This window comes from Panthera pardus, unplaced genomic scaffold (assembly GCF_024362965.1).
Source record: "Panthera pardus isolate Hobbes unplaced genomic scaffold, ASM2436296v1 HiC_scaffold_22, whole genome shotgun sequence".
In the NCBI taxonomy this organism is placed as follows: Eukaryota; Metazoa; Chordata; class Mammalia; order Carnivora; family Felidae; genus Panthera; species Panthera pardus.
Genome location: NW_026526788.1, coordinates 28145273 through 28157450, shown reverse-complemented (window position 1 = coordinate 28157450; position 12178 = coordinate 28145273). Strand labels below are relative to the sequence as shown.

Genomic DNA, 12178 nt, shown 5'->3' with positions numbered 1-12178 from the left:
TAGATAGATGAATAGATATCTATATCTATCTATAACATCTATCTGTATCTATATCTATATCATCTATCTATATCTATATCTATATCTATATCTATATCTATATCTATATCTATATCTATATCTATATCTATATCTATATCTCTATATCTCTACATCTCTATATCTCTATATCTCTATATCTATATCTATCTATATATCTATATCTTTATCTATATATAGATATAGATATCTATATATAGATAGATATATCATATATAATTATATATATGATGGAATATTAGCCATAAGAATTAAATGTTGCCATTTGCAATGACATGGATGGAGCCAGAGAATATGCTAAGCGAAATAAGACAAAGAAAGACATATACCTTATGATTTTACTCATATGTGGAATTTAAGAAACAAAACAAATGAACAAAGGGAACAAAAGGAAGAGATGGAGGCAAAACAAGAAACAGACTCTTAACTATAGAGAACAAACTCCAGAGGGGAACTGGGTGCAGGGATGGGTGAAATAGGTGATGGGGATTAAGGAGTGCACTTGTTGTGATGAGCTCCAGGTGTTGTATGAAAGTGTTGAATCACTATATTGTACACTTGAAACTAATATTACACTGTGTATTAACTAACTAGAATTTAAATAAAAACTTAAAAAACAGAAAAGAAGTTATTTGGGTCCTTGATAAGGTCAGTGGAGCAGACAAACCTCTGATAAGCTTGATTAGAGGAAAAAAAAGTGAAAACAAAATATATAATATTATATATAATTACAGACAATATTTTTTAAATAATGAAAGAAAAGTGTAGGCAATTTGACAAGTTTAGACACTGGCAATTTTATCTGTGTGCTATAGTGTCTTCCTTTGTCAATAATTTTATGAACAAACAAAAACAATATATATGTGGATCAAAAGCAGAAAGAAAGAGGGGCATAAATGCAGAACATTTTCCCTTTGTTGGGTGTTGGTTGCCTTATGGGAATGAGATCAGTGCAGTTGGTGGAGATTATTAGTATTTTCTGTGTGTTGTTTGACATTACAATGAACTTGTATTACTTTCAAAGTTGAAATTATATAATGAAATAAAAACAAGGTATGTACTAAATTTTAGGTAAAAAAACAAACTATCAGTGGTGGGAACATGTGACCCATTAGTGTTTTCTTACCTCCGCCTGAGTACATGGTTTAACATTACATAATAATTGTTAGTCTTTTCATTGGAGCCCTGTCTTGACCTCTAAATCTGTGTGGTTTTCTAGATGGTTATACCTAACTGACTGTAGTTAATCTTGAATTGAAACTTATTTTCCAGCCCTAGTGGATGATCTCTGTTGTTCCTTCTTAGTTTTTGCTTTCTAATTAATTATTCATCATAATTACCAACCACCAAGACTGTGCCAGAAATTGCACTAATGGAAACTAGGAGGAACTCATGGTCTATGAGTCTAATTATTTGCACCTATTTTGGGGGTTTATATTACTTGTCCTACCCCCTAAAAGTGTCTTTTCCAATTTCTTTCTGTGACTCTTTTCTAACTGCACATATACACTCTCTCTAGGCTGTTTCATCTAGCATATTTATGCAGGGATTCCTAATCAGAACTCCTATTACAGACCTCTCTGTTTGACATGTTTATATCCAATTCAACATGTCTAATATGGAATTTACTTATTATCTTTACTGCCTATTATGATTGTTTTCTTTTATCTCTTACCCAGGTTCTGAATTGGACCCTGCTTTGTAAGCCCAAACCACTTTGCCCAAGTGAGCAAGTCTAATTGATGCATAAGTCTGTTGATTTTACTGCCTGTTTACTTTTAGTATCATTTTCTTTCTGCATATCTATTTCTATTACCTTAGTCCAGATTTTATCCATTTCTCATCTGCAGTTTTCTAACACTCTCCACCTTAAGTCTCATATACTTCACTTATCTACTTTGTCACAAAAACGATTTTTCTCTAGCAGAAATTACATATCAATATTTAAAAAAAAATTGATCTCTGTTACCTTCACTGATGTACTTGACCAATGATATTCATATGCCTAATACACTTCAGTGAGTGTACCACAATTTTGATAAAACTTTGAAGTATATTTTAGGAAGTGCAGGCTTCAATAATGTATAATTGCCATGGTTATTGGTAGTTTGGCAGTGGTGACTTACTGCCATTCATGGTTTAGAATCGATAGGTTGTAGATTATGTGCATTTAGTGGTGAACTAGCTAAAACTCCATCCTTTACTCTTGCACTTAGTAAAGTATATTGGAATGAACATGAGGGTAATATTATAGGGGCAATCTTGAACAGGCATTTATTTGTATTTAAGAAGTAAATAATTTGCAAATTGCAGTACTTTGGCTTAATTACTAACAAATTCTTTGTGGCATACTTCACAAATGGCCATTTATCACTGTGATTGGTAGAAGCTGGATTTTAGAACAAAATCTAGACTCTATTGTAACATAACAGCCTCTCCATTGTTCAAGCCAATCATTTATCCATCCATCTATCCATCCATTTGTCATATTTTTATTGAACATCCATTATGTGCTAGGGAATTGTTTCTTAGGGATACTTCAGTAAACAAAACACAGACTTTGCTGTCACAGAGTCAGTGACCATAGCACTTCAAACTTTTAAGCACTTTTTTTTGACTTGTGCTTGTCCAACCTCCTTTTCTCTCCTCACGATTTCCAGCCACATTGACTATTTATGGTTCCCTGATGCATTGAACTATTTCTTTTGTTGCTGTATTCTCTTTTCACTGTCTAGACTGCTCTTCCTCATTTTGTCAATCTGGTGAATACTCAGCTCAGTTATTACTTCTCTATTCCCTGAATGGGCCCCAGTGAAAACCAAATGACCTTTAATAATTTCCCTCAAATGGAATTTAAATATTCTGTTCATAAGCCTTTCAAATACAATTCTTTAAAAAATCATCTCTTAAAATTCAAGTTAAGAGAGGATATGGGACGGGTATGGTGTGGTTGTGTGTGTGTGTGTGTGTGTGTGTGTGTGTGTGTGTGTGTATGAGTGACAGAGAGAGAAAGACATGATTGATGGATTCAGTGACCCAGTGACCCAGTGGGGTAGAAAGAATATTGGGGTTGGAATACTAGGGGAAATGAGATGGAAAAATAGGAGGTTTTAAAAAACATAAGCTTGAATATTCTATAAAATTTACTATTCTAGAACATTATTTTTTAAGATTATGAGGTAGTTTTATGCTTTCCTTGCTTTATTTATTCATGTAAGTTTCTGTTTAGCAGCCTTTTGGTGTTTTTTTCTTTATACACTTAGATACATGACTAAGAAGGCATTTGATTTTTTAAAAATCATCTTTATTGAGGTATAATTTCCATGATTAAATATACCCATTTTAATTGTTGGATGAGTTTTGAAAAATGTAGCCACCCATGTAACTACCACCACAATCAAATTATAAAATATTTCCCTCGCACCAGGCACAGGGGTGCCTCTTTGCAATCAAGATCCCTCTACATTTCTAGACACAGGCAACCACAGATAGGCTTTTGGTCACCATCAATTAGTTTTTCAGTTATTTGATTTTGATGGTGTATTTTTTTTTTTTTCAAGGTATCTCTTGTTGTCCTACTGCCTCCATGGTCCTTTATAGATAGAGCTTGGAAGCTGATCTCATTCTTCCTTTATCTGTCTCATTTTCTTTCCTACTTTTCTAAAACTCACTCTGCATGTCTCCTTCTTCCTTTCAGGTATCATTTTCAAGTCAATTCATTTTCTATTATATAAGTCTGGCCACTGAAGATTGCCCAAGAGGCTTTAGTTTCTTCCAGAGTCAAAATCTTTTCACCTCCAAATTTCAATTATATCACTTCTCTTAAGGTAAAGAAGAAGCCCCCTAAATTATAATTCTATAAATTATTTTATTTAACTATTTTCTCCATGGTAGCCTTATAATGTATATAAGGAAAAGTAAGACACTAAGGAAAAGTAAAACAAAAGAAGGCAGTTAAACTTATTTTCCAAAATTATCTGTATTATAAAACCACTCTAATTTGTCGTAATTAGAAGTGAGAATGAATTAATATTTAAACAGACAAAAAATAGTTTTCAGCATATTTGGGATTATCAGAATGAGTTATTTTTTCTTACAGATTTGATAGAAAACTGGTTTTAAAAAGAATTTCTTCCTGTAATGGACATCACAGCTGTTTTTAGTGCCATTTACTTTCCTTGCTTTATTTATGGAAGTAGGAGGGAGTTACTTAAGGGTAGTAATTTAATGCTATTTTAGTTGGCATTCAATTGAGTTTATATGTCAAAAGATACATAGAGCTGGATATTTAATTAGAGGCTTTATATTCGCAAAATATACTATGTGAAAAAACTCGTGAACTTTGCAATGTATTTTCCTACTTAAATATCTTCCAAGGTATGAACTTCTAAAATTTTCCTTCCTTTTTAATCCACCTATTTATTTAACCCTTCCATCACTCTCTGAACAGCACAGGAAATCACACTCTTCAGTATTTACTCATTCTGAGTAAAATATAGCTTCATCATGCCTGAAACACTTCACATAAATTTCTCTGGAGCTTGTTTAGGTAAGTAGAAATAGCTATTTAGTTGCTTCCTTAATATCTACTTTTGGCGGCATTTCTCTTTTTTATTATGATAAAAACACATACAATTTAACATTTTAGCCATTTTTAAGTGTACAGTTCAGTAGTGTTAAATATTTTAAGTATGTTGTGAAACAAACCTCCAGAACTTTTTTGTCTTGTAAATCTGAAATTCTGTACCCATAAAACAACTTATTCTTTTCTTCTACCCCTACACTCTGGTAACCACCATTCTACTTTGTTTCTATGAATTTGAGTACTTTAGACACCTCATAAAAGTAGAACCATATAATATTTGATAAGTGGAATAATTTAGCATAACTCCAGTTTTACTCACGATTTAGCAGGTGATAGGATTTCATTCCCTTTAAAGGCTGAATAATATTCTGTTGTATGTACAGTTGGCCCTTGAACAAAGTGGGGGTTAGGGACACAGACTCCTGTCTGACACATAGTTGAAAATCCAGGTATCTTTTGACCTCCCAGAAACTTACTAGTAGCCTAGTGTTGATATATTCATCTGTCAAAGGAAATTTGGGTTGTTTCTACCTTTAGGCGATTGTGAATCGTGCGATTATAGGCATGGTTATGCAAATATGTATTGAGACTTTACTTTCAGTTCTATTTGAGAATGCTGGATCATGTGGTAGATCTATGTTTCATTTTCTGAGGAGCCTCCAACTGTTTGTCATAGTGGCTGACCAATTTACATTGCCGCTGACAGTGCATAAGGGTTCCCTTTTCTCTACATCCTTCCCAACATCTGGTATCTCTTGCTGTTTGATAACAACCATTCTACTGAGTGTAAACTAATATCTGGCGGTTTGGATTTGCATTTCCCTGATGATTAGTGATGTAGAGCATCTTTTCATGTACCTATTGGTTATTTGTATGTGTGGAAAAATGTCTATTCAGGATCTCTGTCCATTAAATTTTTTTTTCCTATTGAGTTATATGAGTTCCTTATATATTTGGATATTAACCCCTTACTAGATTAAGTGGTTTTCAAATTTTTCTCTCATTCCATAGGTTGCCTTTGCATTTTGCTGATTGTTTCCTTTGCTGCCCAGAAGCTTTTTAGTTTGAAGTAGTCTCATGTGTTTATCTTTGCTTTTGTTTTTAGTGTCATATGCAAATAATTATTGCCAAGACTCATGTAAAGGAGATTTTTTTCCTGTTTTCTTCTTGGAGTTGGATGGTTTCAGGTCTTATTTTTTAAGTCTTTAATCCATTTTGAGTTAATTTTTGTGAGAGGTGCTGAGAAATCTGCTGATAGCCTTATGTGTGAGGAATTTTTTTTCTTGCTGTTTTTAAATTTCTTTGTCTTTGATTTTAGACAGTGCTATTATAATGTGTCCTAGAAATGATCATTTTAAATTCACATTTTGAGGTGATCTGTTAACTTTATAAACTTGGATGTCCAAATCTCTCCAGACTTAGGAAGTTCTCAGCCTTTTTCTCCCTCCCTTCCTCCCTCCCTCCCTTCCTTCTTTCCTTCCTTCCTTCCTTCCTTCCTTCCTTCCTTCCTTCCTTCCTTCCTTCCCTCCCAGGCATTATTTCATTATTTCTTAAGTAAACATTCTCCCCCTTTGTCCCTCATGTCTCCCTTTGGGATTCTAATAATGTGTAGGTTGTTTCTCTTAAAGGTGTCCCATAATTCACAGAGACTTTCTTTGTGATACATTCTTGTAAAAATTTTACTCCTCTGACTGGATGATTTCAAACAAACTATATTCTAATTATTTCTTTTTTTTTTTATTTGTTGAGTCTGCTGTTGAAGATCTCTATTGATTTCTAAAGTTCAGTCATGTATTCTTCAACTCTAGGATTTCTGTTTTTGTGTGTTTTTTTTAATGGTTTCTATGTATTTGTTGAAGTTCATGTATTATTTTCCTAATTTCATTTAGTTGTCCATCTTTGTTTTCTTGTAGTTCATTTAGTTTTTTTTTTTAAGTTTATTTATTTTTGAGACAGAGAGAGACAGAGCATGAACGGGGGAGGGGCAGAGAGAGAGGGAGACACAGAATCCGAAGCAGGCTCCAGGCTCTGAGCCATCAGCCCAGAGCCCGACGCGGGGCTCGAACTCACGGACCGCGAGATTGTGACCTGAGCTGAAGTCAGATGCTTAACTGACTAAGCCACCCAGGCTCCCCTCATTTAGTTTTTTTAAGTAGATTATTCTGAATTCCTTCTCAGACAGTTCATAGATCTCTATTTACTTAGGGTCAGTCATTGGATCTTTATTAATTTCCTTTGGTGGTATCATATTTTCTTCATTATTCATGATCCTTATGCCCTTGCATTGGTCTCCGTGCATTTGAAGAAGTATTCATTTCTCCTAGCTTTTATAGACTGGGTTTGAGGGGCAAAGCCCTTTATTAGTCATTCTGGATGGGCTGTGTGGTGACATCTGTGGGTATGCCCTTGGCAGGTGGATCTATGCCTGCATCAGAAGGGGGAAGGCCTGATGCTTAGGTACTTGGCACCCAGGCTGGTGCCTGGGCTTACTGGGCAGATCTGGTGTTTGAATCTGCATTGATGGGCCTAGGGCATAGGCCTGCATGGGTGGATCTGGGTTCTGAGTCCTCAGGTTCCAACCAGGTGCCAAGGACCACTGTAGTGGGATTATTGTCTGGGTTTGTGGGGCTCAGTGCATTACTGGGATGCAGTTAAAGCTTGGTCATTGGAGACAACCTGGAGAGTATAGTCAAATAGGCCAGTTTGGTGTTGGGGTAAGCCTGAACTTAGGTCTAAGGGAATAAGCCTGTCTCAAATGACTTGCCTCTAGGCTGGGACCATGGGGCTTGCCTGGTGGTAGGAAGGCTAGGAGTCTAGGTCCATGGGAGCTGGTCTGGTGTCTATGTCTGTAGGGACTGACTTGATGCTTGGGTTTGCTAGGGACTAGGGACTTGCTAGTGCTGGGGTAGGTCAACATCCTAGATCCACAGTAGTTGGTTTGGTTCTGGGCCTGGTTGGACGTCTGTGTTCGTAGGTTATGGGCAATGATTGGGAACTGATTAGGTTACCAAAGCCCACTGGAGCTGGTAGGCACTGGGATGTGCCAGGAGCCCACAAGGATCCTGGTTCTGGGGAAGCCACGGGCCTTGGGGTGAACCAGGGGCCTGTATTTGTGGGAAGCTCCAGAGGGCCATATAGGGCCATAAGTTGGCCTGGTGCTGGGGTTGACAAGTTCTGTGGCCATGGAGAAGTTAGGTACTCACATTATTTTTTATTTCTTATTTTTTAAATTTACATCCAAATTAGTTAGCATATAGTGTGACAATGATTTCAAGAGTAGATTTCTTAATTCCCTTTACCCATTTAGCCCATACTCTCCCTCCCACAACCTCTCCAGTAACCCTCTGTTTGTTCTCCATATTTAAGAGTCTCTTATGTTTTGTCCCCTACCTGTTTTATGTTATTTTTGCTTCCCTTTCCTTGTGTTTATCTGTTCTGTGTCTTAAAGCGCTCATATGAGTGAAGTCATATGATATTTGTCTTTCTCTGACTAATTTTGCTTAGCATAATACCCTCTAGCTCCAACCCAAGTAGTTGCAAATGGCAAGATTTCATTCTTTTTGATTGTCGAGTAATACTCCATTGTATATATATACCACTTCTTCTTTATCCATTCATCCATCAATGGACATTTGGGCTTTTTCCATACTTTGGCTATTGTTGATAGTGCTGCTATAAACATGTGGGGGCATGTGCTCCTTCGAAACAGCATACCTGTTTCCCTTGGGTAAATACCTACTAGTGCATTTGCTGGGTCACAGGGTAGTTCTATTTTAATTTTTTGAGGAAACTCCATACTGTTTTCAAGAGTGGCTGAACCAGTTTGCATTCCCACCAGCGGGTGGTATGTCATTGTGGTTTTGATTTGTATTTTCCCCTGGTGATGAGTGATGTTGAGCATTTTTTCATGTGTCGGTTGGCCATCTGGATGTCTTCTTTGGAGAAGTGTCTATTCATGTCTTGCCCATTTCTTCACTGGATAATTTGATTTTTGGGTGTTGAGTTTGCCAAGTTCTTTAAAGATTTTGGATACTAACCCTTTATCTGATATGTCATTTGCAAATATCATCTCCCATTCTGTCAGTTGCTTTTTAGTTTTTCTGATTGTTCCCTTTGCTGTGCAGAAGCTTTTTATTTTGATGAGGTCCCAGTAGTTCATTTTTGCTTTTGGTTCCCTTGCCTCTGGAGACATGTTAAGTAAGAAGTTGTTGTGGCTGAGGTCAAATAGGTTTTTGCCTGCTTTCTGCTTGAGGATTCTGATGGCTGTCTTACATTGAGGTCTTTCATCCATTTTGACTTTATTTTTGTGTATGGTGCATGAAAGTGGCTCAGGTTCATTTTTCTGCATGTCGCTGTCCAGTGTTCCCAGCACCACTTGCTGAAGAGACTGTCTTTATTCCATTGGATATTCTTTCTTGCTTTGTCAAATATTAGTTGGCCATATGTTTGTGGTCCATTTCTGGGTTCTCTATTCTGTTCCATTGATCTGAGTGCCTGTGTTTGTGCCAGTACTATACTGTCTTTATGATTACAGCTTTGTAGTATAGCTTGAAGTCCAGGATTGTGATGCCTCCTGCTTTGGTTTTCTTTTTCACGATCGCTTTGGCTATTCAGGGTCTTTTCTGGTTCCATACAAATTTTAGGATTGTTTGTTCTAGTTCTGTGAAGAATGCTGGTGTTATTTTGATAGGAATTGCATTGAATATATAGATTGCTTTGGGTAGTTATTGACATTTTAACAATATTTGTTCTTCGTATCTAGGAGCATGGAATCTTCTTCCATTTTGTTATGTCTTCTTCAATTTCTTTCATAAGCTCTCTATAGTTTTCAGTGTATAGTTTTTTCACCTCTTGGTTAGATTTATTCCTAGGTATTTTATGGTTTTTGGTGCAATTGTAAATGGGATCTATTCCTTGATTTCTCTTTCTATGTTTCATTGTTGGTGTCTAGGAATGTAACCAATTTCTGTGCATTGATTATATATCCTGCCACTTTGCTGAATTCATGAATTAATTCCAGCAGTTTTTTGGTGGAATCTTTTGGGTTTTCCATATAGAGTATCATGTCATCTGCGAAGAGTGAAAGTTTGACCTCCTCCTGGCTGATTTGGATGCCTTTTATTTCTTTGTGTTGTCTGATTGCAGAGGCTAAGACTTCCAATACTATGTTGAATAACAGTGGTGAAAGTGGACATCCCTGTCTTGTTCCTGACCTTAGGGGGAAAGCTCTCAGTTTTTCCCCATTGAGGATGATATTAGCATTGGGGCTTTTATCTATGGCTTTTATGATCTTGAGGTATGATCCTTCTATCCCTACTTTCTTGAGGGTTTTTATCAAGAAAGGATGCTGTATTTTGTAAAATGCTTTTTCTGAATCTACTGAGAGGAATATGTGGTTCTTGTCCTTTCTTTTATTGATGTGATGAATCATATTGATTGTTTTGTGGATATTGAACCAGCCCTGCATCACAGATGTAAATTCCACTTGGTCGTGGTGAATGATTTTTTTAACGTATTCTTGGGTCTGGTTGGCTAATACCTTGTTGAGGATTTTTGCATCCATATTTATCAGGGAAATTGGTCTATAGTTCTCCTTTTTAGTGGGGTATTAGTCTGGTTTTGGAATCAAGGTAATAGTGGCCTTACAGAAAGTGTTCGGAAGTTTTCCTTCCATTTCTATTTTTTGGAACAGCTTCAAGAGAATAGGTGTTAACTCTTCCTTAAATGTTTGGTGGAATCCCCCTGGAAAGCCATCTGGCCCTGGACTCTTGTTTTTTGGGAGATTTTTAATTACTAATTTGATTTCTTTATTGGTTATGGATCTGTTCAAATTTTCTATTTCTTCCTGTTCCAGTTTTGGTAGTGTATATGTTTCTAGGAATTTGTCCATTTCTTCCAGGTTGCCCATTTTATTGGCCTATAACTGCTCATAATATTCTCTTAGTATTGTTTTTATTTCTGTTGTGTTGGTTGTGATCTCTCCTCTTTCATTCTTGATTTTATTTATTTGGGTCCTTTCATTTCTCTTTGATCAAACTGGCTAGTGGTTTATCAATTTTAATTCTTTTAAAGAACCAGCCTCTGGTTTCATCGATCTATTCTACTGTGTTTTTGGTTTCAATAGCATTAATTTATGCTCTAATCTTTATTTCCTATTTTCTGCTGTTTTGGGTTTTATTTGCTGTTCTTTTTCCAGCTTTTTAAGGTGTAAGGTTACATTGTGTGTGTGATACCTTTTTTCCTTCTTTAGGAAGGCCTGGATTGCTATATACTTCCTTCTTATGAGTGCCTTTGCTGTGTCCCAGAGGTTTTGGGCTGTGGTGTTATCATTTTCATTGGCTCCCATGTACTTTTAATTTCCTTTATTTTCTTGGTTAACCCATTCATTCTTTAGTAGGATGTTCTTTAGTCTCCAAGTATTTGTTGCCTTTCCAAGTATTTTCTTCGGTTGATTTTGAGTTTCATAACATTGTGGTCTGAAAATATGCACAGTATGATCTTGATCTTTTTGTACCTGTTGAGGGCTATTTTGTGTCCCAGTATGTGGTCATTGTGGAGAATGTTCCATGTGTGCTGGAGAAGAATGTATATTCTACTGCCTTAGGATGAAATGTTCTGAATATATCTGTTAAGTGCATCTGGTCCAATATACCATTCAAAGCCATTGTTTCCTTGTTGAGTTTCTGCTTAGATGATCTGTCCATTGTTGTAAGTGTAGTGTTGACGTCTCCTATTATTATGGTATTATTATCAAGGAGATTTTTTATGTTTGTGATTAATTGATTTATATATTTGGGTGCTCTCACATTTGGTGCATAAATGTTTATAATTGTTAGTCTTCTTGGTGGATAGACCCCTTGATTATGATATAATGCCCTTCTTCATCTCTTGCTACAGTCTTTATTTTAAGGTCTAGATTGATATAAGTATGGTTACTCTGGCTTTCTTTGTTGACCATTAACATGATAGATGGTTCTCCATCCCCTTACTTTCAATCTGAAGGTATCTTTAGGTCTAAAGTGTGTCTCTAGTAAACAGCATACAGATGGATCTTGTTTTCTTTTCCATTCTGTTACTCTGTGTCTTTTGATTGGAGAATTTAGTCCATTGACATTTAGAGTGAGTACTGAAAGATATGAGTTTATTGCCATTATGTTTCTTGTAGAGTTGGAGTTTCTGGTGGTGTTCTCTGGTCCTTTCTAACCTTTTTTGCTTTTGGTATTCATTCATTCATTCATTCATTCATTCAATCATTCGGCTTTTCTCCCTTCATGGAGTCCCCCTTAAAATTTCTTGCAAGGCTGGTTTAGTGATCACAAGCTCCTTTAATTTTTGTTTGCCTGGGAAATTTTCATCTCTCCTTCTATTTTGAATGACAGCCTTGCTGGATAAAGAATTCTTGTCTGCATATTTTTTCTGATTCAGCACACTGAATATATCCTGCCACTCCTTTCTGGCCTGCCAAGTTTCTGTGGATAGGTCTGCAGGGAATCTGATCTGTAATCGCTTGTAGGTTAAGGACTTTTTTCCCCTTGCTGCTTTTATGATTCTTTC

The 12178-nt window shown here is 36.2% G+C and overlaps 1 protein-coding gene across 3 annotated transcripts in view; it reads left to right on the top strand.

The window, feature by feature from the left end:
• CTNNA3 (catenin alpha 3) overlaps positions 1-12178 on the top strand; it is a 1799646-nt gene that overhangs the window by 384410 nt on the left and 1403058 nt on the right. The gene's annotated exons all lie outside the window — the stretch shown is intronic.